The following is a 23460-nucleotide window of genomic DNA, read 5'->3' as shown; positions in this document are numbered from 1 at the left end:
CAGCGTCAATCTCCACCTCTGCCCTGAATATGAGTGCGTCCTGGTTCTCTAGAGCTGAAAGGATGAGAGAAGCTGCTTTTTGAATTCGTCCCTTGGCTGCCGAATTCAAAGCATACAGGAAATCAATCCGGGCTGGCAAAGCTGCCTGGTCTGATTAAAAGGCGGTGACAGCCTATATTGTAAGCATGTTCTCGTCTTCTGGCCTCAACATTAGGTTCAACGTATCGGATGATAAGCACCGCTCCCATTGTCTGGTAATGGTTCTGCTATTCCCACTAACACTTCCTCTGGACCATCCTTTGTTACGTTATTGCCCGATTACCACCCACTTTGCCTTTCTCCATTGTGCCATGTATTATTTAATCACTCCTTCGTTCCGCTGCATCACAAACGTTCCCATTTGACATTTCTCGCTGCGTATTTTTTCCAGGCGCTATTTTTGTTGAAAACATCTGTAATCTTTAACTTTTTCCTGAAATATCGCAATTATTATCCGACAGAACGTGAAACCGGATTCTTCCTCCACAAAATCTGCACGACCTGCCGAGTTTTACATATTTATCTGTTTTTATTCATTCTATTTCCGTGTCCCTTTTAAGGGGATTTGCTGTCTGTCCAAGATCATTCTCTGTCTCTGTAAAATGGTGTGCTATCAGACCCTCATCATTCTGTGTCTGTTTCAAAGGGATGTGCTGTCTGTCCCGGATTTCCAATTTGAAATTTAAAAACCTGCCTTTGGAGGTTAAGGAATATTAGTTTGTTTGTGTGTTTCAGACTGGGCTGGTTTTACGTCCTTCCCTCCCTCCTTGTCTATCACCTGTGGCTTCAATAACAGTCTCTGCGCCGCGTGGTCCTGAGCCCCACTGCACAATTGCCTTCAGGGATGATCGAAATCTCATTTTATTCTTTTAAAAGGGAACTGCTGTCAGTCAAGGGTCATTCTGCATCTGGGTAAAAGGGATGTCCTTGCAATCCCGGATCATTCTGTGTCTGTTTAAATGGGCAGGTTGTCAGTTCCGGTTCATAATCTTTCCCTTTAAAACGGATTTTCTCATAAACCCGGGTCATCCTGTATTGTTTGAGAAGGAGTATGATTTCAGCTGCAATGACCGAATTGTTAAACTATAGTGTTTCAATTTACATTGGGGTTGCCTGCGCCGGTGCGCACCCAGATCGCAGTGCATCTGTTCATTCACTCGAAATATGCTCATCTTTTCCTAAATCCACTCCTTGATATTGCAGTTGCCCCGAATTTGCTCGCAATATATACAACAACACAATGAATGTTGCTGGCAGCGGCCGCGTGGCCTAATGGATAAGGCGTCTGACTTCGATGACAACCGCAAAGTTATCAGAAGATTGCAGGTTTGAGTCCTGCCGCGGTCAACTTAGCTCGCTACGAGACATTTTATATTCTTTGTTGTGATTCTGCCGAGAAACCAACCATCTCTTCCAGTCACTCACCTGAAGTGAAGGAAGGCTGTTTGCTCAAAGAATCTCATGGCTGGTTTTCATCATTGTCGATCTGCATGCACGGGCAGAGCAAGCTGTGAAGTGGACTTTCTTGCACATTATTTCTGTTTGGATACAAAAAGCAGGAGATTGAATGGCTGACGATATCTTATAGCAGAGACGAGGTGGCCGAGAGGTTAAGGCGATGGACTGCTAATCCATTGTGCTCTGCACGCATGGGTTCGAATCCCATTCTCGTCGTCGTTGGCTTGCAGGTTAAACACTTTTTGACATTCGCATTTCATCTCATCTCCAAATTCCCCTTTTACTGACAGGGATGCTGTACTTTCCTCATGTCATGTTTCAAATTAATAATATATTCGTCAAAAGGAGAACAGTTGCAGTACAATGGCGAGGGGCACTAATTCGATAGGTATCTGAGAGACAGCACATACACGATGGGCCATAATATCATTTCTCACCACCGTCAGAATCTGAGAGCTGCGCTTTTCACTGTCGGCGGCTCGTTGGTCCACGGTTATGATTCTCCCTTCGGAATGATCACATTTGAAATGCGAGAGTCACGGGCCAAATCCCGGACGAGCCCCGCCATGTTTTACTCAAATTTCCGCTTCTAACAGCCGCTCGACATGCGGGAAAACAGACGTATTTCACGTTAAAACGTGTGATTTTACGCCGATGTTCCCTCAGCATCCAAATCCCAGAGCAAAGTGAAACCCGCCAAACTGAGTAAAGTTAAAATATCTCAGAGGTACTCGGCTCTGTGACTCGTTGGATAACCGAAAGCCTTGTTTGGTTCCGGCCGATACTTGATCAGTATATCTTCCTGTCTGTACGCATAGGTTCACCTCAATTGGGATAAGCATACATTCAGCGTCAATCTCCACCTCTGCCCTGAATATGAGTGCGTCCTGGTTCTCTAGAGCTGAAAGGATGAGAGAAGCTGCTTTTTGAATTCGTCCCTTGGCTGCCGAATTCAAAGCATACAGGAAATCAATCCGGGCTGGCAAAGCTGCCTGGTCTGATTAAAAGGCGGTGACAGCCTATATTGTAAGCATGTTCTCGTCTTCTGGCCTCAACATTAGGTTCAACGTATCGGATGATAAGCACCGCTCCCATTGTCTGGTAATGGTTCTGCTATTCCCACTAACACTTCCTCTGGACCATCCTTTGTTACGTTATTGCCCGATTACCACCCACTTTGCCTTTCTCCATTGTGCCATGTATTATTTAATCACTCCTTCGTTCCGCTGCATCACAAACGTTCCCATTTGACATTTCTCGCTGCGTATTTTTTCCAGGCGCTATTTTTGTTGAAAACATCTGTAATCTTTAACTTTTTCCTGAAATATCGCAATTATTATCCGACAGAACGTAAAACCGGATTCTTCCTCCACAAAATCTGCACGACCTGCCGAGTTTTACATATTTATCTGTTTTTATTCATTCTATTTCCGTGTCCCTTTTAAGGGGATTTGCTGTCTGTCCAAGATCATTCTCTGTCTCTGTAAAATGGTGTGCTATCAGACCCTCATCATTCTGTGTCTGTTTCAAAGGGATGTGCTGTCTGTCCCGGATTTCCAATTTGAAATTTCAAAACCTGCCTTTGGAGGTTAAGGAATATTAGTTTGTTTGTGTGTTTCAGACTGGGCTGGTTTTACGTCCTTCCCTCCCTCCTTGTCTATCACCTGTGGCTTCAATAACAGTCTCTGCGCCGCGTGGTCCTGAGCCCCACTGCACAATTGCCTTCAGGGATGATCGAAATCTCATTTTATTCTTTTAAAAGGGAACTGCTGTCAGTCAAGGGTCATTCTGCATCTGGGTAAAAGGGATGTCCTTGCAATCCCGGATCATTCTGTGTCTGTTTAAATGGGCAGGTTGTCAGTTCCGGTTCATAATCTTTCCCTTTAAAACGGATTTTCTCATAAACCCGGGTCATCCTGTATTGTTTGAGAAGGAGTATGATTTCAGCTGCAATGACCGAATTGTTAAACTATAGTGTTCCAATTTACATTGGGGTTGCCTGCGCCGGTGCGCACCCAGATCGCAGTGCATCTGTTCATTCACTCGAAATATGCTCATCTTTTCCTAAATCCACTCCTTGATATTGCAGTTGCCCCGAATTTGCTCGCAATATATACAACAACACAATGAATGTTGCTTGCAGCGGCCGCGTGGCCTAATGGATAAGGCGTCTGACTTCGATGACAACCGCAAAGTTATCAGAAGATTGCAGGTTCGAGTCCTGCCGTGGTCAACTTAGCTCGCTACGAGACATTTTATATTCTTTGTTGTGATTCTGCCGAGAAACCAACCATCTCTTCCAGTCACTCACCTGAAGTGAAGGAAGGCTGTTTGCTCAAAGAATCTCATGGCAAGTTTTCATCATTGTCGATCTGCATGCACGGGCAGAGCAAGCTGTGAAGTGGACTTTCTTGCACATTATTTCTGTTTGGATACAAAAAGCAGGAGATTGAATGGCTGACGATATCTTATAGCAGAGACGAGGTGGCCGAGAGGTTACGGCGATGGACTGCTAATCCATTGTGCTCTGCACGCAAGGGTTCGAATCCCATTCTCGTCGTCGTTGGCTTGCAGGTTAAACACTTTTTGACATTCACATTTCATCTCATCTCCAAATTCCCCTTTTACTGACAGGGATGCTGTACTTTCCTCATGTCATGTCTCAAATTAATAATATATTCATCAAAAGGAGAACAGTTGCAGTACAATGGCGAGGGGCACTAATTCGATAGGTATCTGAGAGACAGCACATGCACGATGGGCCATAATATCATTTCTCACCACCGTCAGAATCTGAGAGCTGCGCTTTTCACTGTCGGCGGCTCGTTGGTCCAAGGTTATGATTCTCCCTTCGGAATGATCACATTTGAAATGCGAGAGTCACGGGCCAAATCCCGGACGAGCCCCGCCATGTTTTACTCAAATTTCCGCTTCTAACAGCCGCTCGACATGTGAGAAAACAGACGTATTTCACGTTAAAACGTGTGATTTTACGCCGATGTTCCCTCAGCATCCAAATCCCAGAGCAAAGTGAAACCCGCCAAACTGAGTAAAGTTAAAATATCTCAGAGGTACTCGGCTCTGTGACTCGTTGGATAACCGAAAGCCTTGTTTGGTTCCGGCCGATACTTGATCAGTATATCTTCCTGTCTGTACGCATAGGTTCACCTCAATTAGGATAAGCATACATTCAGCGTCAATCTCCACCTCTGCCCTGAATATGAGTGCGTCCTGGTTCTCTAGAGCTGAAAGGATGAGAGAAGCTGCTTTTTGAATTCGTCCCTTGGCTGCCGAATTCAAAGCATACAGGAAATCAATCCGGGCTGGCAAAGCTGCCTGGTCTGATTAAAAGGCGGTGACAGCCTATATTGTAAGCATGTTCTCGTCTTCTGGCCTCAACATTAGGTTCAACGTATCGGATGATAAGCACCGCTCCCATTGTCTGGTAATGGTTCTGCTATTCCCACTAACACTTCCTCTGGACCATCCTTTGTTACGTTATTGCCCGATTACCACCCACTTTGCCTTTCTCCATTGTGCCATGTATTATTTAATCACTCCTTCGTTCCGCTGCATCACAAACGTTCCCATTTGACATTTCTCGCTGCGTATTTTTTCCAGGCGCTATTTTTGTTGAAAACATCTGTAATCTTTAACTTTTTCCTGAAATATCGCAATTATTATCCGACAGAACGTGAAACCGGATTCTTCCTCCACAAAATCTGCACGACCTGCCGAGTTTTACATATTTATCTGTTTTTATTCATTCTATTTCCGTGTCCCTTTTAAGGGGATTTGCTGTCTGTCCAAGATCATTCTCTGTCTCTGTAAAATGGTGTGCTATCAGACCCTCATCATTCTGTGTCTGTTTCAAAGGGATGTGCTGTCTGTCCCGGATTTCCAATTTGAAATTTCAAAACCTGCCTTTGGAGGTTAAGGAATATTAGTTTGTTTGTGTGTTTCAGACTGGGCTGGTTTTACGTCCTTCCCTCCCTCCTTGTCTATCACCTGTGGCTTCAATAACAGTCTCTGCGCCGCGTGGTCCTGAGCCCCACTGCACAATTGCCTTCAGGGATGATCGAAATCTCACTTTATTCTTTTAAAAGGGAACTGCTGTCAGTCAAGGGTCATTCTGCATCTGGGTAAAAGGGATGTCCTTGCAATCCCGGATCATTCTGTGTCTGTTTAAATGGGCAGGTTGTCAGTTCCGGTTCATAATCTTTCCCTTTAAAACGGATTTTCTCATAAACCCGGGTCATCCTGTATTGTTTGAGAAGGAGTATGATTTCAGCTGCAATGACCGAATTGTTAAACTATAGTGTTCCAATTTACATTGGGGTTGCCTGCGCCGGTGCGCACCCAGATCGCAGTGCATCTGTTCATTCACTCGCAATATGCTCATCTTTTCCTAAATCCACTCCTTGATATTGCAGTTGCCCCGAATTTGCTCGCAATATATACAACAACACAATGAATTTTGCTGGCAGCGGCCGCGTGGCCTAATGGATAAGGCGTCTGACTTCGATGACAACCGCAAAGTTATCAGAAGATTGCAGGTTCGAGTCCTGCCGTGGTCAACTTAGCTCGCTACGAGACATTTTATATTCTTTGTTGTGATTCTGCCAAGAAACCAACCATCTCTTCCAGTCACTCACCTGAAGTGAAGGAAGGCTGTTTGCTCAAAGAATCTCATGGCTGGTTTTCATCATTGTCGATCTGCATGCACGGGCAGAGCAAGCTGTGAAGTGGACTTTCTTGCACATTATTTCTGTTTGGATACAAAAAGCAGGAGATTGAATGGCTGACGATATCTTATAGCAGAGACGAGGTGGCCGACAGGTTAAGGCGATGGACTGCTAATCCATTGTGCTCTGCACGCATGGGTTCGAATCCCATTCTCGTCGTCGTTGGCTTGCAGGTTAAACACTTTTTGACATTCACATTTCATCTCATCTCCAAATTCCCCTTTTACTGACAGGGATGCTGTACTTTCCTCATGTCATGTTTCAAATTAATAATATATTCGTCAAAAGGAGAACAGTTGCAGTACAATGGCGAGGGGCACTAATTCGATAGGTATCTGAGAGACAGCACATGCACGATGGGCCATAATATCATTTCTCACCACCGTCAGAATCTGAGAGCTGCGCTTTTCACTGTCGGCGGCTCGTTGGTCCACGGTTATGATTCTCCCTTCGGAATGATCACATTTGAAATGCGAGAGTCACGGGCCAAATCCCGGACGAGCCCCGCCATGTTTTACTCAAATTTCCGCTTCTAACAGCCGCTCGACATGCGGGAAAACAGACGTATTTCACGTTAAAACGTGTGATTTTACGCCGATGTTCCCTCAGCATCCAAATCCCAGAGCAAAGTGAAACCCGCCAAACTGAGTAAAGTTAAAATATCTCAGAGGTACTCGGCTCTGTGACTCGTTGGATAACCGAAAGCCTTGTTTGGTTCCGGCCGATACTTGATCAGTATATCTTCCTGTCTGTACGCATAGGTTCACCTCAATTGGGATAAGCATACATTCAGCGTCAATCTCCACCTCTGCCCTGAATATGAGTGCGTCCTGGTTCTCTAGAGCTGAAAGGATGAGAGAAGCTGCTTTTTGAATTCGTCCCTTGGCTGCCGAATTCAAAGCATACAGGAAATCAATCCGGGCTGGCAAAGCTGCCTGGTCTGATTGAAAGGCGGTGACAGCCTATATTGTAAGCATGTTCTCGTCTTCTGGCCTCAACATTAGGTTCAACGTATCGGATGATAAGCACCGCTCCCATTGTCTGGTAATGGTTCTGCTATTCCCACTAACACTTCCTCTGGACCATCCTTTGTTACGTTATTGCCCGATTACCACCCACTTTGCCTTTCTCCATTGTGCCATGTATTATTTAATCACTCCTTCGTTCCGCTGCATCACAAACGTTCCCATTTGACATTTCTCGCTGCGTATTTTTTCCAGGCGCTATTTTTGTTGAAAACATCTGTAATCTTTAACTTTTTCCTGAAATATCGCAATTATTATCCGACAGAACGTGAAACCGGATTCTTCCTCCACAAAATCTGCACGACCTGCCGAGTTTTACATATTTATCTGTTTTTATTCATTCTATTTCCGTGTCCCTTTTAAGGGGATTTGCTGTCTGTCCAAGATCATTCTCTGTCTCTGTAAAATGGTGTGCTATCAGACCCTCATCATTCTGTGTCTGTTTCAAAGGGATGTGCTGTCTGTCCCGGATTTCCAATTTGAAATTTCAAAACCTGCCTTTGGAGGTTAAGGAATATTAGTTTGTTTGTGTGTTTCAGACTGGGCTGGTTTTACGTCCTTCCCTCCCTCCTTGTCTATCACCTGTGGCTTCAATAACAGTCTCTGCGCCGCGTGGTCCTGAGCCCCACTGCACAATTGCCTTCAGGGATGATCGAAATCTCACTTTATTCTTTTAAAAGGGAACTGCTGTCAGTCAAGGGTCATTCTGCATCTGGGTAAAAGGGATGTCCTTGCAATCCCGGATCATTCTGTGTCTGTTTAAATGGGCAGGTTGTCAGTTCCGGTTCATAATCTTTCCCTTTAAAACGGATTTTCTCATAAACCCGGGTCATCCTGTATTGTTTGAGAAGGAGTATGATTTCAGCTGCAATGACCGAATTGTTAAACTATAGTGTTCCAATTTACATTGGGGTTGCCTGCGCCGGTGCGCACCCAGATCGCAGTGCATCTGTTCATTCACTCGCAATATGCTCATCTTTTCCTAAATCCACTCCTTGATATTGCAGTTGCCCCGAATTTGCTCGCAATATATACAACAACACAATGAATGTTGCTGGCAGCGGCCGCGTGGCCTAATGGATAAGGCGTCTGACTTCGATGACAACCGCAAAGTTATCAGAAGATTGCAGGTTCGAGTCCTGCCGTGGTCAACTTAGCTCGCTACGAGACATTTTATATTCTTTGTTGTGATTCTGCCGAGAAACCAACCATCTCTTCCAGTCACTCACCTGAAGTGAAGGAAGGCTGTTTGCTCAAAGAATCTCATGGCTGGTTTTCATCATTGTCGATCTGCATGCACGGGCAGAGCAAGCTGTGAAGTGGACTTTCTTGCACATTATTTCTGTTTGGATACAAAAAGCAGGAGATTGAATGGCTGACGATATCTTATAGCAGAGACGAGGTGGCCGAGAGGTTAAGGCGATGGACTGCTAATCCATTGTGCTCTGCACGCATGGGTTCGAATCCCATTCTCGTCGTCGTTGGCTTGCAGGTTAAACACTTTTTGACATTCAGATTTCATCTCATCTCCAAATTCCCCTTTTACTGACAGGGATGCTGTACTTTCCTCATGTCATGTTTCAAATTAATAATATATTCGTCAAAAGGAGAACAGTTGCAGTACAATGGCGAGGGGCACTAATTCGATAGGTATCTGAGAGACAGCACATGCACGATGGGCCATAATATCATTTCTCACCACCGTCAGAATCTGAGAGCTGCGCTTTTCACTGTCGGCGGCTCGTTGGTCCACGGTTATGATTCTCCCTTCGGAATGATCACATTTGAAATGCGAGAGTCACGGGCCAAATCCCGGACGAGCCCCGCCATGTTTTACTCAAATTTCCGCTTCTAACAGCCGCTCGACATGCGGGAAAACAGACGTATTTCACGTTAAAACGTGTAATTTTACGCCGATGTTCCCTCAGCATCCAAATCCCAGAGCAAAGTGAAACCCGCCAAACTGAGTAAAGTTAAAATATCTCAGAGGTACTCGGCTCTGTGACTCGTTGGATAACCGAAAGCCTTGTTTGGTTCCGGCCGATACTTGATCAGTATATCTTCCTGTCTGTACGCATAGGTTCACCTCAATTGGGATAAGCATACATTCAGCGTCAATCTCCACCTCTGCCCTGAATATGAGTGCGTCCTGGTTCTCTAGAGCTGAAAGGATGAGAGAAGCTGCTTTTTGAATTCGTCCCTTGGCTGCCGAATTCAAAGCATACAGGAAATCAATCCGGGCTGGCAAAGCTGCCTGGTCTGATTAAAAGGCGGTGACAGCCTATATTGTAAGCATGTTCTCGTCTTCTGGCCTCAACATTAGGTTCAACGTATCGGATGATAAGCACCGCTCCCATTGTCTGGTAATGGTTCTGCTATTCCCACTAACACTTCCTCTGGACCATCCTTTGTTACGTTATTGCCCGATTACCACCCACTTTGCCTTTCTCCATTGTGCCATGTATTATTTAATCACTCCTTCGTTCCGCTGCATCACAAACGTTCCCATTTGACATTTCTCGCTGCGTATTTTTTCCAGGCGCTATTTTTGTTGAAAACATCTGTAATCTTTAACTTTTTCCTGAAATATCGCAATTATTATCCGACAGAACGTGAAACCGGATTCTTCCTCCACAAAATCTGCACGACCTGCCGAGTTTTACATATTTATCTGTTTTTATTCATTCTATTTCCGTGTCCCTTTTAAGGGGATTTGCTGTCTGTCCAAGATCATTCTCTGTCTCTGTAAAATGGTGTGCTATCAGACCCTCATCATTCTGTGTCTGTTTCAAAGGGATGTGCTGTCTGTCCCGGATTTCCAATTTGAAATTTCAAAACCTGCCTTTGGAGGTTAAGGAATATTAGTTTGTTTGTGTGTTTCAGACTGGGCTGGTTTTACGTCCTTCCCTCCCTCCTTGTCTATCACCTGTGGCTTCAATAACAGTCTCTGCGCCGCGTGGTCCTGAGCCCCACTGCACAATTGCCTTCAGGGATGATCGAAATCTCATTTTATTCTTTTAAAAGGGAACTGCTGTCAGTCAAGGGTCATTCTGCATCTGGGTAAAAGGGATGTCCTTGCAATCCCGGATCATTCTGTGTCTGTTTAAATGGGCAGGTTGTCAGTTCCGGTTCATAATCTTTCCCTTTAAAACGGATTTTCTCATAAACCCGGGTCATCCTGTATTGTTTGAGAAGGAGTATGATTTCAGCTGCAATGACCGAATTGTTAAACTATAGTGTTCCAATTTACATTGGGGTTGCCTGCGCCGGTGCGCACCCAGATCGCAGTGCATCTGTTCATTCACTCGAAATATGCTCATCTTTTCCTAAATCCACTCCTTGATATTGCAGTTGCCCCGAATTTGCTCGCAATATATACAACAACACAATGAATGTTGCTTGCAGCGGCCGCGTGGCCTAATGGATAAGGCGTCTGACTTCGATGACAACCGCAAAGTTATCAGAAGATTGCAGGTTCGAGTCCTGCCGTGGTCAACTTAGCTCGCTACGAGACATTTTATATTCTTTGTTGTGATTCTGCCGAGAAACCAACCATCTCTTCCAGTCACTCACCTGAAGTGAAGGAAGGCTGTTTGCTCAAAGAATCTCATGGCAAGTTTTCATCATTGTCGATCTGCATGCACGGGCAGAGCAAGCTGTGAAGTGGACTTTCTTGCACATTATTTCTGTTTGGATACAAAAAGCAGGAGATTGAATGGCTGACGATATCTTATAGCAGAGACGAGGTGGCCGAGAGGTTACGGCGATGGACTGCTAATCCATTGTGCTCTGCACGCATGGGTTCGAATCCCATTCTCGTCGTCGTTGGCTTGCAGGTTAAACACTTTTTGACATTCACATTTCATCTCATCTCCAAATTCCCCTTTTTCTGACAGGGATGCTGTACTTTCCTCATGTCATGTCTCAAATTAATAATATATTCGTCAAAAGGAGAACAGTTGCAGTACAATGGCGAGGGGCACTAATTCGATAGGTATCTGAGAGACAGCACATGCACGATGGGCCATAATATCATTTCTCACCACCGTCAGAATCTGAGAGCTGCGCTTTTCACTGTCGGCGGCTCGTTGGTCCACGGTTATGATTCTCCCTTCGGAATGATCACATTTGAAATGCGAGAGTCACGGGCCAAATCCCGGACGAGCCCCGCCATGTTTTACTCAAATTTCCGCTTCTAACAGCCGCTCGACATGTGAGAAAACAGACGTATTTCACGTTAAAACGTGTGATTTTACGCCGATGTTCCCTCAGCATCCAAATCCCAGAGCAAAGTGAAACCCGCCAAACTGAGTAAAGTTAAAATATCTCAGAGGTACTCGGCTCTGTGACTCGTTGGATAACCGAAAGCCTTGTTTGGTTCCGGCCGATACTTGATCAGTATATCTTCCTGTCTGTACGCATAGGTTCACCTCAATTAGGATAAGCATACATTCAGCGTCAATCTCCACCTCTGCCCTGAATATGAGTGCGTCCTGGTTCTCTAGAGCTGAAAGGATGAGAGAAGCTGCTTTTTGAATTCGTCCCTTGGCTGCCGAATTCAAAGCATACAGTTAATCAATCCGGGCTGGCAAAGCTGCCTGGTCTGATTAAAAGGCGGTGACAGCCTATATTGTAAGCATGTTCTCGTCTTCTGGCCTCAACATTAGGTTCAGCGTATCGGATGATAAGCACCGCTCCCATTGTCTGGTAATGGTTCTGCTATTCCCACTAACACTTCCTCTGGACCATCCTTTGTTACGTTATTGCCCGATTACCACCCACTTTGCCTTTCTCCATTGTGCCATGTATTATTTAATCACTCCTTCGTTCCGCTGCATCACAAACGTTCCCATTTGACATTTCTCGCTGCGTATTTTTTCCAGGGGCTATTTTTGTTGAAAACATCTGTAATCTTTAACTTTTTCCTGAAATATCGCAATTATTATCCGACAGAACGTGAAACCGGATTCTTCCTCCACAAAATCTGCACGACCTGCCGAGTTTTACATATTTATCTGTTTTTATTCATTCTATTTCCGTGTCCCTTTTAAGGGGATTTGCTGTCTGTCCAAGATCATTCTCTGTCTCTGTAAAATGGTGTGCTATCAGACCCTCATCATTCTGTGTCTGTTTCAAAGGGATGTGCTGTCTGTCCCGGATTTCCAATTTGAAATTTCAAAACCTGCCTTTGGAGGTTAAGGAATATTAGTTTGTTTGTGTGTTTCAGACTGGGCTGGTTTTACGTCCTTCCCTCCCTCCTTGTCTATCACCTGTGGCTTCAATAACAGTCTCTGCGCCGCGTGGTCCTGAGCCCCACTGCACAATTGCCTTCAGGGATGATCGAAATCTCACTTTATTCTTTTAAAAGGGAACTGCTGTCAGTCAAGGGTCATTCTGCATCTGGGTAAAAGGGATGTCCTTGCAATCCCGGATCATTCTGTGTCTGTTTAAATGGGCAGGTTGTCAGTTCCGGTTCATAATCTTTCCCTTTAAAACGGATTTTCTCATAAACCCGGGTCATCCTGTATTGTTTGAGAAGGAGTATGATTTCAGCTGCAATGACCGAATTGTTAAACTATAGTGTTCCAATTTACATTGGGGTTGCCTGCGCCGGTGCGCACCCAGATCGCAGTGCATCTGTTCATTCACTCGCAATATGCTCATCTTTTCCTAAATCCACTCCTTGATATTGCAGTTGCCCCGAATTTGCTCGCAATATATACAACAACACAATGAATGTTGCTGGCAGCGGCCGCGTGGCCTAATGGATAAGGCGTCTGACTTCGATGACAACCGCAAAGTTATCAGAAGATTGCAGGTTCGAGTCCTGCCGCGGTCAACTTAGCTCGCTACGAGACATTTTATATTCTTTGTTGTGATTCTGCCGAGAAACCAACCATCTCTTCCAGTCACTCACCTGAAGTGAAGGAAGGCTGTTTGCTCAAAGAATCTCATGGCTGGTTTTCATCATTGTCGATCTGCATGCACGGGCAGAGCAAGCTGTGAAGTGGACTTTCTAGCACATTATTTCTGTTTGGATACAAAAAGCAGGAGATTGAATGGCTGACGATATCTTATAGCAGAGACGAGGTGGCCGAGAGGTTAAGGCGATGGACTGCTAATCCATTGTGCTCTGCACGCATGGGTTCGAATCCCATTCTCGTCGTCGTTGGCTTGCAGGTTAAACACTTTTTGACATTCACATTTCATCTCATCTCCAAATTCCCCTTTTACTGACAGGGATGCTGTACTTTCCTCATGTCATGTCTCAAATTAATAATATATTCGTCAAAAGGAGAACAGTTGCAGTACAATGGCGAGGGGCACTAATTCGATAGGTATCTGAGAGACAGCACATGCACGATGGGCCATAATATCATTTCTCACCACCGTCAGAATCTGAGAGCTGCGCTTTTCACTGTCGGCGGCTCGTTGGTCCACGGTTATGATTCTCCCTTCGGAATGATCACATTTGAAATGCGAGAGTCACGGGCCAAATCCCGGACGAGCCCCGCCATGTTTTACTCAAATTTCCGCTTCTAACAGCCGCTCGACATGCGGGAAAACAGACGTATTTCACGTTAAAACGTGTGATTTTACGCCGATGTTCCCTCAGCATCCAAATCCCAGAGCAAAGTGAAACCCGCCAAACTGAGTAAAGTTAAAATATCTCAGAGGTACTCGGCTCTGTGACTCGTTGGATAACCGAAAGCCTTGTTTGGTTCCGGCCGATACTTGATCAGTATATCTTCCTGTCTGTACGCATAGGTTCACCTCAATTGGGATAAGCATACATTCAGCGTCAATCTCCACCTCTGCCCTGAATATGAGTGCGTCCTGGTTCTCTAGAGCTGAAAGGATGAGAGAAGCTGCTTTTTGAATTCGTCCCTTGGCTGCCGAATTCAAAGCATACAGGAAATCAATCCGGGCTGGCAAAGCTGCCTGGTCTGATTAAAAGGCGGTGACAGCCTATATTGTAAGCATGTTCTCGTCTTCTGGCCTCAACATTAGGTTCAACGTATCGGATGATAAGCACCGCTCCCATTGTCTGGTAATGGTTCTGCTATTCCCACTAACACTTCCTCTGGACCATCCTTTGTTACGTTATTGCCCGATTACCACCCACTTTGCCTTTCTCCATTGTGCCATGTATTATTTAATCACTCCTTCGTTCCGCTGCATCACAAACGTTCCCATTTGACATTTCTCGCTGCGTATTTTTTCCAGGCGCTATTTTTGTTGAAAACATCTGTAATCTTTAACTTTTTCCTGAAATATCGCAATTATTATCCGACAGAACGTGAAACCGGATTCTTCCTCCACAAAATCTGCACGACCTGCCGAGTTTTACATATTTATCTGTTTTTATTCATTCTATTTCCGTGTCCCTTTTAAGGGGATTTGCTGTCTGTCCAAGATCATTCTCTGTCTCTGTAAAATGGTGTGCTATCAGACCCTCATCATTCTGTGTCTGTTTCAAAGGGATGTGCTGTCTGTCCCGGATTTCCAATTTGAAATTTCAAAACCTGCCTTTGGAGGTTAAGGAATATTAGTTTGTTTGTGTGTTTCAGACTGGGCTGGGTTTACGTCCTTCCCTCCCTCCTTGTCTATCACCTGTGGCTTCAATAACAGTCTCTGCGCCGCGTGGTCCAGAGCCCCACTGCACAATTGCCTTCAGGGATGATCGAAATCTCATTTTATTCTTTTAAAAGGGAACTGCTGTCAGTCAAGGGTCATTCTGCATCTGGGTAAAAGGGATGTCCTTGCAATCCCGGATCATTCTGTGTCTGTTTAAATGGGCAGGTTGTCAGTTCCGGTTCATAATCTTTCCCTTTAAAACGGATTTTCTCATAAACCCGGGTCATCCTGTATTGTTTGTGAAGGAGTATGATTTCAGCTGCAATGACCGAATTGTTAAACTATAGTGTTCCAATTTACATTGGGGTTGCCTGCGCCGGTGCGCACCCAGATCGCAGTGCATCTGTTCATTCACTCGAAATATGCTCATCTTTCCTAAATCCACTCCTTGATATTGCAGTTGCCCCGAATTTGCTCGCAATATATACAACAACACAATGAATGTTGCTGGCAGCGGCCGCGTGGCCTAATGGATAAGGCGTCTGACTTCGATGACAACCGCAAAGTTATCAGAAGATTGCAGGTTCGAGTCCTGCCGCGGTCAACTTAGCTCGCTACGAGACATTTTATATTCTTTGTTGTGATTCTGCCGAGAAACCAACCATCTCTTCCAGTCACTCACCTGAAGTGAAGGAAGGCTGTTTGCTCAAAGAATCTCATGGCAAGTTTTCATCATTGTCGATCTGCATGCACGGGCAGAGCAAGCTGTGAAGTGGACTTTCTTGCACATTATTTCTGTTTGGATACAAAAAGCAGGAGATTGAATGGCTGACGATATCTTATAGCAGAGACGAGGTGGCCGAGAGGTTACGGCGATGGACTGCTAATCCATTGTGCTCTGCACGCATGGGTTCGAATCCCATTCTCGTCGTCGTTGCCTTGCAGGTTAAACACTTTTTGACATTCACATTTCATCTCATCTCCAAATTCCCCTTTTACTGACAGGGATGCTGTACTTTCCTCATGTCATGTCTCAAATTAATAATATATTCGTCAAAAGGAGAACAGTTGCAGTACAATGGCGAGGGGCACTAATTCGATAGGTATCTGAGAGACAGCACATGCACGATGGGCCATAATATCATTTCTCACCACCGTCAGAATCTGAGAGCTGCGCTTTTCACTGTCGGCGGCTCGTTGGTCCACGGTTATGATTCTCCCTTCGGAATGATCACATTTGAAATGCGAGAGTCACGGGCCAAATCCCGGACGAGCCCCGCCATGTTTTACTCAAATTTCCGCTTCTAACAGCCGCTCGACATGTGAGAAAACAGACGTATTTCACCTTAAAACGTGTGATTTTACGCCGATGTTCCCTCAGCATCCAAATCCCAGAGCAAAGTGAAACCCGCCAAACTGAGTAAAGTTAAAATATCTCAGAGGTACTCGGCTCTGTGACTCGTTGGATAACCGAAAGCCTTGTTTGGTTCCGGCCGATACTTGATCAGTATATCTTCCTGTCTGTACGCATAGGTTCACCTCAATTGGGATAAGCATACATTCAGCGTCAATCTCCACCTCTGCCCTGAATATGAGTGCGTCCTGGTTCTCTAGAGCTGAAAGGATGAGAGAAGCTGCTTTTTGAATTCGTCCCTTGGCTGCCGAATTCAAAGCATACAGGAAATCAATCCGGGCTGGCAAAGCTGCCTGGTCTGATTAAAAGGCGGTGACAGCCTATATTGTAAGCATGTTCTCGTCTTCTGGCCTCAACATTAGGTTCAACGTATCGGATGATAAGCACCGCTCCCATTGTCTGGTAATGGTTCTGCTATTCCCACTAACACTTCCTCTGGACCATCCTTTGTTACGTTATTGCCCGATTACCACCCACTTTGCCTTTCTCCATTGTGCCATGTATTATTTAATCACTCCTTCGTTCCGCTGCATCACAAATGTTCCCATTTGACATTTCTCGCTGCGTATTTTTTCCAGGCGCTATTTTTGTTGAAAACATCTGTAATCTTTAACTTTTTCCTGAAATATCGCAATTATTATCCGACAGAACGTGAAACCGGATTCTTCCTCCACAAAATCTGCACGACCTGCCGAGTTTTACATATTTATCTGTTTTTATTCATTCTATTTCCGTGTCCCTTTTAAGGGGATTTGCTGTCTGTCCAAGATCATTCTCTGTCTCTGTAAAATGGTGTGCTATCAGACCCTCATCATTCTGTGTCTGTTTCAAAGGGATGTGCTGTCTGTCCCGGATTTCCAATTTGAAATTTCAAAACCTGCCTTTGGAGGTTAAGGAATATTAGTTTGTTTGTGTGTTTCAGACTGGGCTGGGTTTACGTCCTTCCCTCCCTCCTTGTCTATCACCTGTGGCTTCAATAACAGTCTCTGCGCCGCGTGGTCCAGAGCCCCACTGCACAATTGCCTTCAGGGATGATCGAAATCTCATTTTATTCTTTTAAAAGGGAACTGCTGTCAGTCAAGGGTCATTCTGCATCTGGGTAAAAGGGATGTCCTTGCAATCCCGGATCATTCTGTGTCTGTTTAAATGGGCAGGTTGTCAGTTCCGGTTCATAATCTTTCCCTTTAAAACGGATTTTCTCATAAACCCGGGTCATCCTGTATTGTTTGAGAAGGAGTATGATTTCAGCTGCAATGACCGAATTGTTAAACTATAGTGTTGCAATTTACATTGGGGTTGCCTGCGCCGGTGCGCACCCAGATCGCAGTGCATCTGTTCATTCACTCGAAATATGCTCATCTTTCCTAAATCCACTCCTTGATATTGCAGTTGCCCCGAATTTGCTCGCAATATATACAACAACACAATGAATGTTGCTGGCAGCGGCCGCGTGGCCTAATGGATAAGGCGTCTGACTTCGATGACAACCGCAAAGTTATCAGAAGATTGCAGGTTCGAGTCCTGCCGCGGTCAACTTAGCTCGCTACGAGACATTTTATATTCTTTGTTGTGATTCTGCCGAGAAACCAACCATCTCTTCCAGTCACTCACCTGAAGTGAAGGAAGGCTGTTTGCTCAAAGAATCTCATGGCAAGTTTTCATCATTGTCGATCTGCATGCACGGGCAGAGCAAGCTGTGAAGTGGACTTTCTTGCACATTATTTCTGTTTGGATACAAAAAGCAGGAGATTGAATGGCTGACGATATCTTATAGCAGAGACGAGGTGGCCGAGAGGTTACGGCGATGGACTGCTAATCCATTGTGCTCTGCACGCATGGGTTCGAATCCCATTCTCGTCGTCGTTGGCTTGCAGGTTAAACACTTTTTGACATTCACATTTCATCTCATCTCCAAATTCCCCTTTTACTGACAGGGATGCTGTACTTTCCTCATGTCATGTCTCAAATTAATAATATATTCGTCAAAAGGAGAACAGTTGCAGTACAATGGCGAGGGGCACTAATTCGATAGGTATCTGAGAGACAGCACATGCACGATGGGCCATAATATCATTTCTCACCACCGTCAGAATCTGAGAGCTGCGCTTTTCACTGTCGGCGGCTCGTTGGTCCACGGTTATGATTCTCCCTTCGGAATGATCACATTTGAAATGCGAGAGTCACGGGCCAAATCCCGGACGAGCCCCGCCATGTTTTACTCAAATTTCCGCTTCTAACAGCCGCTCGACATGTGAGAAAACAGACGTATTTCACGTTAAAACGTGTGATTTTACGCCGATGTTCCCTCAGCATCCAAATCCCAGAGCAAAGTGAAACCCGCCAAACTGAGTAAAGTTAAAATATCTCAGAGGTACTCGGCTCTGTGACTCGTTGGATAACCGAAAGCCTTGTTTGGTTCCGGCCGATACTTGATCAGTATATCTTCCTGTCTGTACGCATAGGTTCACCTCAATTGGGATAAGCATACATTCAGCGTCAATCTCCACCTCTGCCCTGAATATGAGTGCGTCCTGGTTCTCTAGAGCTGAAAGGATGAGAGAAGCTGCTTTTTGAATTCGTCCCTTGGCTGCCGAATTCAAAGCATACAGGAAATCAATCCGGGCTGGCAAAGCTGCCTGGTCTGATTAAAAGGCGGTGACAGCCTATATTGTAAGCATGTTCTCGTCTTCTGGCCTCAACATTAGGTTCAACGTATCGGATGATAAGCACCGCTCCCATTGTCTGGTAATGGTTCTGCTATTCCCACTAACACTTCCTCTGGACCATCCTTTGTTACGTTATTGCCCGATTACCACCCACTTTGCCTTTCTCCATTGTGCCATGTATTATTTAATCACTCCTTCGTTCCGCTGCATCACAAATGTTCCCATTTGACATTTCTCGCTGCGTATTTTTTCCAGGCGCTATTTTTGTTGAAAACATCTGTAATCTTTAACTTTTTCCTGAAATATCGCAATTATTATCCGACAGAACGTGAAACCGGATTCTTCCTCCACAAAATCTGCACGACCTGCCGAGTTTTACATATTTATCTGTTTTTATTCATTCTATTTCCGTGTCCCTTTTAAGGGGATTTGCTGTCTGTCCAAGATCATTCTCTGTCTCTGTAAAATGGTGTGCTATCAGACCCTCATCATTCTGTGTCTGTTTCAAAGGGATGTGCTGTCTGTCCCGGATTTCCAATTTGAAATTTCAAAACCTGCCTTTGGAGGTTAAGGAATATTAGTTTGTTTGTGTGTTTCAGACTGGGCTGGTTTTACGTCCTTCCCTCCCTCCTTGTCTATCACCTGTGGCTTCAATAACAGTCTCTGCGCCGCGTGGTCCTGAGCCCCACTGCACAATTGCCTTCAGGGATGATCGAAATCTCACTTTATTCTTTTAAAAGGGAACTGCTGTCAGTCAAGGGTCATTCTGCATCTGGGTAAAAGGGATATCCTTGCAATCCCGGATCATTCTGTGTCTGTTTAAATGGGCAGGTTGTCAGTTCCGGTTCATAATCTTTCCCTTTAAAACGGATTTTCTCATAAACCCGGGTCATCCTGTATTGTTTGAGAAGGAGTATGATTTCAGCTGCAATGACCGAATTGTTAAACTATAGTGTTCCAATTTACATTGGGGTTGCCTGCGCCGGTGCGCACCCAGATCGCAGTGCATCTGTTCATTCACTCGAAATATGCTCATCTTTTCCTAAATCCACTCCTTGATATTGCAGTTGCCCCGAATTTGCTCGCAATATATACAACAACACAATGAATGTTGCTGGCAGCGGCCGCGTGGCCTAATGGATAAGGCGTCTGACTTCGATGACAACCGCAAAGTTATCAGAAGATTGCAGGTTCGAGTCCTGCCGCGGTCAACTTAGCTCGCTACGAGACATTTTATATTCTTTGTTGTGATTCTGCCGAGAAACCAACCATCTCTTCCAGTCACTCACCTGAAGTGAAGGAAGGCTGTTTGCTCAAAGAATCTCATGGCAAGTTTTCATCATTGTCGATCTGCATGCACGGGCAGAGCAAGCTGTGAAGTGGACTTTCTTGCACATTATTTCTGTTTGGATACAAAAAGCAGGAGATTGAATGGCTGACGATATCTTATAGCAGAGACGAGGTGGCCGAGAGGTTAAGGCGATGGACTGCTAATCCATTGTGCTCTGCACGCATGGGTTCGAATCCCATTCTCGTCGTCGTTGGCTTGCAGGTTAAACACTTTTTGACATTCACATTTCATCTCATCTCCAAATTCCCCTTTTACTGACAGGGATGCTGTACTTTCCTCATGTCATGTCTCAAATTAATAATATATTCGTCAAAAGTAGAACAGTTGCGGTACAATGGCGAGGGGCACTAATTCGATAGGTATCTGAGAGACAGCACATGCACGATGGGCCATAATATCATTTCTCACCACCGTCAGAATCTGAGAGCTGCGCTTTTCACTGTCGGCGGCTCGTTGGTCCACGGTTATGATTCTCCCTTCGGAATGATCACATTTGAAATGCGAGAGTCACGGGCCAAATCCCGGACGAGCCCCGCCATGTTTTACTCAAATTTCCGCTTCTAACAGCCGCTCGACATGTGAGAAAACAGACGTATTTCACGTTAAAACGTGTGATTTTACGCCGATGTTCCCTCAGCATCCAAATCCCAGAGCAAAGTGAAACCCGCCAAACTGAGTAAAGTTAAAATATCTCAGAGGTACTCGGCTCTGTGACTCGTTGGATAACCGAAAGCCTTGTTTGGTTCCGGCCGATACTTGATCAGTATATCTTCCTGTCTGTACGCATAGGTTCACCTCAATTGGGATAAGCATACATTCAGCGTCAATCTCCACCTCTGCCCTGAATATGAGTGCGTCCTGGTTCTCTAGAGCTGAAAGGATGAGAGAAGCTGCTTTTTGAATTCGTCCCTTGGCTGCCGAATTCAAAGCATACAGGAAATCAATCCGGGCTGGCAAAGCTGCCTGGTCTGATTAAAAGGCGGTGACAGCCTATATTGTAAGCATGTTCTCGTCTTCTGGCCTCAACATTAGGTTCAACGTATCGGATGATAAGCACCGCTCCCATTGTCTGGTAATGGTTCTGCTATTCCCACTAACACTTCCTCTGGACCATCCTTTGTTACGTTATTGCCCGATTACCACCCACTTTGCCTTTCTCCATTGTGCCATGTATTATTTAATCACTCCTTCGTTCCGCTGCATCACAAACGTTCCCATTTGACATTTCTCGCTGCGTATTTTTTCCAGGCGCTATTTTTGTTGAAAACATCTGTAATCTTTAACTTTTTCCTGAAATATCGCAATTATTATCCGACAGAACGTCAAACCGGATTCTTCCTCCACAAAATCTGCACGACCTGCCGAGTTTTACATATTTATCTGTTTTTATTCATTCTATTTCCGTGTCCCTTTTAAGGGGATTTGCTGTCTGTCCAAGATCATTCTCTGTCTCTGTAAAATGGTGTGCTATCAGACCCTCATCATTCTGTGTCTGTTTCAAAGGGATGTGCTGTCTGTCCCGGATTTCCAATTTGAAATTTCAAAACCTGCCTTTGGAGGTTAAGGAATATTAGTTTGTTTGTGTGTTTCAGACTGGGCTGGTTTTACGTCCTTCCCTCCCTCCTTGTCTATCACCTGTGGCTTCAATAACAGTCTCTGCGCCGCGTGGTCCTGAGCCCCACTGCACAATTGCCTTCAGGGATGATCGAAATCTCACTTTATTCTTTTAAAAGGGAACTGCTGTCAGTCAAGGGTCATTCTGCATCTGGGTAAAAGGGATGTCCTTGCAATCCCGGATCATTCTGTGTCTGTTTAAATAGGCAGGTTGTCAGTTCCGGTTCATAAACTTTCCCTTTAAAACGGATTTTCTCATAAACCCGGGTCATCCTGTATTGTTTGAGAAGGAGTATGATTTCAGCTGCAATGACCGAATTGTTAAACTATAGTGTTCCAATTTACATTGGGGTTGCCTGCGCCGGTGCGCACCCAGATCGCAGTGCATCTGTTCATTCACTCGAAATATGCTCATCTTTTCCTAAATCCACTCCTTGATATTGCAGTTGCCCCGACTTTGCTCGCAATATATACAACAACACAATGAATGTTGCTGGCAGCGGCCGCGTGGCCTAATGGATAAGGCGTCTGACTTCGATGACAACCGCAAAGTTATCAGAAGATTGCAGGTTCGAGTCCTGCCGCGGTCAACTTAGCTCGCTACGAGACATTTTATATTCTTTGTTGTGATTCTGCCGAGAAACCAACCATCTCTTCCAGTCACTCACCTGAAGTGAAGGAAGGCTGTTTGCTCAAAGAATCTCATGGCAAGTTTTCATCATTGTCGATCTGCATGCACGGGCAGAGCAAGCTGTGAAGTGGACTTTCTTGCACATTATTTCTGTTTGGATACAAAAAGCAGGAGATTGAATGGCTGACGATATCTTATAGCAGAGACGAGGTGGCCGAGAGGTTAAGGCGATGGACTGCTAATCCATTGTGCTCTGCACGCATGGGTTCGAATCCCATTCTCGTCGTCGTTGGCTTGCAGGTTAAACACTTTTTGACATTCACATTTCATCTCATCTCCAAATTCCCCTTTTACTGACAGGGATGCTGTACTTTCCTCATGTCATGTCTCAAATTAATAATATATTCGTCAAAAGGAGAACAGTTGCAGTACAATGGCGAGGGGCACTAATTCGATAGGTATCTGAGAGACAGCACATGCACGATGGGCCATAATATCATTTCTCACCACCGTCAGAATCTGAGAGCTGCGCTTTTCACTGTCGGCGGCTCGTTGGTCCACGGTTATGATTCTCCCTTCGGAATGATCACATTTGAAATGCGAGAGTCACGGGCCAAATCCCGGACGAGCCCCGCCATGTTTTACTCAAATTTCCGCTTCTAACAGCCGCTCGACATGTGAGAAAACAGACGTATTTCACGTTAAAACGTGTGATTTTACGCCGATGTTCCCTCAGCATCCAAATCCCAGAGCAAAGTGAAACCCGCCAAACTGAGTAAAGTTAAAATATCTCAGAGGTACTCGGCTCTGTGACTCGTTGGATAACCGAAAGCCTTGTTTGGTTCCGGCCGATACTTGATCAGTATATCTTCCTGTCTGTACGCATAGGTTCACCTCAATTGGGATAAGCATAAATTCAGCGTCAATCTCCACCTCTGC

General features: G+C 45.0%; 20 non-coding genes across 20 annotated transcripts; all 20 read left to right on the top strand.

Annotated features, from left to right (window-relative positions):
* The first annotated feature begins 1297 nt into the window (after positions 1-1297).
* Positions 1298-1386, top strand: trnar-ucg (transfer RNA arginine (anticodon UCG)). The gene is given in 2 exon segments: positions 1298-1334; positions 1351-1386. It is a non-coding gene; the product is annotated as a tRNA-Arg (tRNA).
* Positions 1387-1631: 245 nt separating this feature from the next.
* Positions 1632-1713, top strand: trnas-gcu (transfer RNA serine (anticodon GCU)). Its single transcript has one exon. It is a non-coding gene; the product is annotated as a tRNA-Ser (tRNA).
* Positions 1714-3641: 1928 nt separating this feature from the next.
* Positions 3642-3730, top strand: trnar-ucg (transfer RNA arginine (anticodon UCG)). Its single transcript is given in 2 exon segments — positions 3642-3678; positions 3695-3730. It is a non-coding gene; the product is annotated as a tRNA-Arg (tRNA).
* A 245-nt stretch (positions 3731-3975) lies between these two features.
* On the top strand, positions 3976-4057 carry trnas-gcu (transfer RNA serine (anticodon GCU)). Its single transcript has one exon. It is a non-coding gene; the product is annotated as a tRNA-Ser (tRNA).
* A 1928-nt stretch (positions 4058-5985) lies between these two features.
* trnar-ucg (transfer RNA arginine (anticodon UCG)) lies at positions 5986-6074 on the top strand. Its single transcript is given in 2 exon segments — positions 5986-6022; positions 6039-6074. It is a non-coding gene; the product is annotated as a tRNA-Arg (tRNA).
* A 245-nt stretch (positions 6075-6319) lies between these two features.
* trnas-gcu (transfer RNA serine (anticodon GCU)) lies at positions 6320-6401 on the top strand. The gene has a single exon. It is a non-coding gene; the product is annotated as a tRNA-Ser (tRNA).
* Positions 6402-8329: 1928 nt separating this feature from the next.
* trnar-ucg (transfer RNA arginine (anticodon UCG)) lies at positions 8330-8418 on the top strand. The gene is given in 2 exon segments: positions 8330-8366; positions 8383-8418. It is a non-coding gene; the product is annotated as a tRNA-Arg (tRNA).
* A 245-nt stretch (positions 8419-8663) lies between these two features.
* trnas-gcu (transfer RNA serine (anticodon GCU)) lies at positions 8664-8745 on the top strand. The gene has a single exon. It is a non-coding gene; the product is annotated as a tRNA-Ser (tRNA).
* A 1928-nt stretch (positions 8746-10673) lies between these two features.
* On the top strand, positions 10674-10762 carry trnar-ucg (transfer RNA arginine (anticodon UCG)). The gene is given in 2 exon segments: positions 10674-10710; positions 10727-10762. It is a non-coding gene; the product is annotated as a tRNA-Arg (tRNA).
* Positions 10763-11007: 245 nt separating this feature from the next.
* trnas-gcu (transfer RNA serine (anticodon GCU)) lies at positions 11008-11089 on the top strand. Its single transcript has one exon. It is a non-coding gene; the product is annotated as a tRNA-Ser (tRNA).
* Positions 11090-13017: 1928 nt separating this feature from the next.
* Positions 13018-13106, top strand: trnar-ucg (transfer RNA arginine (anticodon UCG)). Its single transcript is given in 2 exon segments — positions 13018-13054; positions 13071-13106. It is a non-coding gene; the product is annotated as a tRNA-Arg (tRNA).
* Positions 13107-13351: 245 nt separating this feature from the next.
* Positions 13352-13433, top strand: trnas-gcu (transfer RNA serine (anticodon GCU)). Its single transcript has one exon. It is a non-coding gene; the product is annotated as a tRNA-Ser (tRNA).
* Positions 13434-15360: 1927 nt separating this feature from the next.
* Positions 15361-15449, top strand: trnar-ucg (transfer RNA arginine (anticodon UCG)). The gene is given in 2 exon segments: positions 15361-15397; positions 15414-15449. It is a non-coding gene; the product is annotated as a tRNA-Arg (tRNA).
* Positions 15450-15694: 245 nt separating this feature from the next.
* Positions 15695-15776, top strand: trnas-gcu (transfer RNA serine (anticodon GCU)). The gene has a single exon. It is a non-coding gene; the product is annotated as a tRNA-Ser (tRNA).
* A 1927-nt stretch (positions 15777-17703) lies between these two features.
* Positions 17704-17792, top strand: trnar-ucg (transfer RNA arginine (anticodon UCG)). The gene is given in 2 exon segments: positions 17704-17740; positions 17757-17792. It is a non-coding gene; the product is annotated as a tRNA-Arg (tRNA).
* Positions 17793-18037: 245 nt separating this feature from the next.
* On the top strand, positions 18038-18119 carry trnas-gcu (transfer RNA serine (anticodon GCU)). The gene has a single exon. It is a non-coding gene; the product is annotated as a tRNA-Ser (tRNA).
* A 1928-nt stretch (positions 18120-20047) lies between these two features.
* On the top strand, positions 20048-20136 carry trnar-ucg (transfer RNA arginine (anticodon UCG)). Its single transcript is given in 2 exon segments — positions 20048-20084; positions 20101-20136. It is a non-coding gene; the product is annotated as a tRNA-Arg (tRNA).
* Positions 20137-20381: 245 nt separating this feature from the next.
* On the top strand, positions 20382-20463 carry trnas-gcu (transfer RNA serine (anticodon GCU)). Its single transcript has one exon. It is a non-coding gene; the product is annotated as a tRNA-Ser (tRNA).
* A 1928-nt stretch (positions 20464-22391) lies between these two features.
* trnar-ucg (transfer RNA arginine (anticodon UCG)) lies at positions 22392-22480 on the top strand. Its single transcript is given in 2 exon segments — positions 22392-22428; positions 22445-22480. It is a non-coding gene; the product is annotated as a tRNA-Arg (tRNA).
* Positions 22481-22725: 245 nt separating this feature from the next.
* On the top strand, positions 22726-22807 carry trnas-gcu (transfer RNA serine (anticodon GCU)). Its single transcript has one exon. It is a non-coding gene; the product is annotated as a tRNA-Ser (tRNA).
* The last annotated feature ends 653 nt before the right edge of the window (positions 22808-23460 follow it).

This window comes from Pristiophorus japonicus, unplaced genomic scaffold (assembly GCF_044704955.1).
Source record: "Pristiophorus japonicus isolate sPriJap1 unplaced genomic scaffold, sPriJap1.hap1 HAP1_SCAFFOLD_168, whole genome shotgun sequence".
NCBI lineage: Eukaryota > Metazoa > Chordata > Chondrichthyes > Pristiophoridae > Pristiophorus > Pristiophorus japonicus.
The sequence above is the reverse complement of the archived record's forward strand: the minus strand, read 5'-3'. Positions and strand labels throughout refer to the sequence as shown.